Genomic DNA, 1,116 nt, shown 5'->3' with positions numbered 1-1,116 from the left:
AAATAATGTAAGTCAAATCTGCCACATATGCATTTTAAACTCAAAGTCTATTTTCGCCTATGGGAAAGCAGCTGTAATGCATTAAAAGCCTGGGACACAATAATGGTGCAACTCATTGAATAGAGTGAGGGCTGCATGGCAGTGTATCATTTTGTGCCTTCGGTTGAGAAAACACTTCTCAATATAATTACAACAGTACATACTTTTCTTACCGCTGTTATTTAAAAAAGCTTACCTGTTGTGAACATCATCCACTTTATTCAGGGTTCCAAAGTAAGTTCCACAGAAACAAGAGGAAAGTACACACTAGAGCACTATTGGTTCACATTTCTTAAACCACAAGTTTAGTCGTGGTCAGGAAGGTGTACAGTGGTTTATAAATTATATAGAATAGTGGTATTGTGATATAGTGGCTATTTTGTGACTTTTTTTTGCTTTAAAGGGCAACTCCACCTTCATTGAAAAAAAAAAAGAATATATAAAAAAAAAATTATAATATAGCACATACAATTGCAACAAGTCATATTATAGTTGAATGTTATTTTCAATCTGCAGCCGCTGAATTTTCACATTTAATGTGACTTTATAACTTGACCCACTAGTGTACTTGGTGACATTTTGCTTTATCATTTTAATGTTGCCTCGCTCAAAGTATCATATATGAAAAAAGGAAACAAAGTTAAAATGAAAGGGATAGTTTTGTATTGGTATTGAGATTTCTGCCTTGTAGTTCCAGGTGAGCCCAAGAAAGATGACGCTGAGAATTTTTTTTAAATCCTGTTTTTATAGCTTGGAAGTGTCCACCAAAGTTTTATTATCTGGATGCAAAGAAAAATATGCACATAAATAATGACAAACAGGTGGTCCATTAATAGAAGAGAAATGTTTCCACTCTCTGCACAATCCAGGACATCCATGGACTTACCCCCACACTGTGCTGGCAGTGCTTTATAAATGTGCTATAGGAAGCTTTATTTGAAAAACAATAATATGGCCGCAGTTTTAAATGGGCCCCTGTGTGACTAACCTGGCCATATCTGGCTGGCTTTTTCTATTACCATTTTATCCTATTTCCTATTATTATTGTCTTGTAGGATTGATGATGAACCTCCAGGT

This window comes from Lithobates pipiens, unplaced genomic scaffold, assembly GCF_037356315.1.
Source record: "Lithobates pipiens isolate NorthernLeopardFrog02 unplaced genomic scaffold, aLitPip1_a1.2 Scaffold_22, whole genome shotgun sequence".
In the NCBI taxonomy this organism is placed as follows: Eukaryota; Metazoa; Chordata; class Amphibia; order Anura; family Ranidae; genus Lithobates; species Lithobates pipiens.
Note: the sequence above shows the minus strand (reverse complement) of the source record.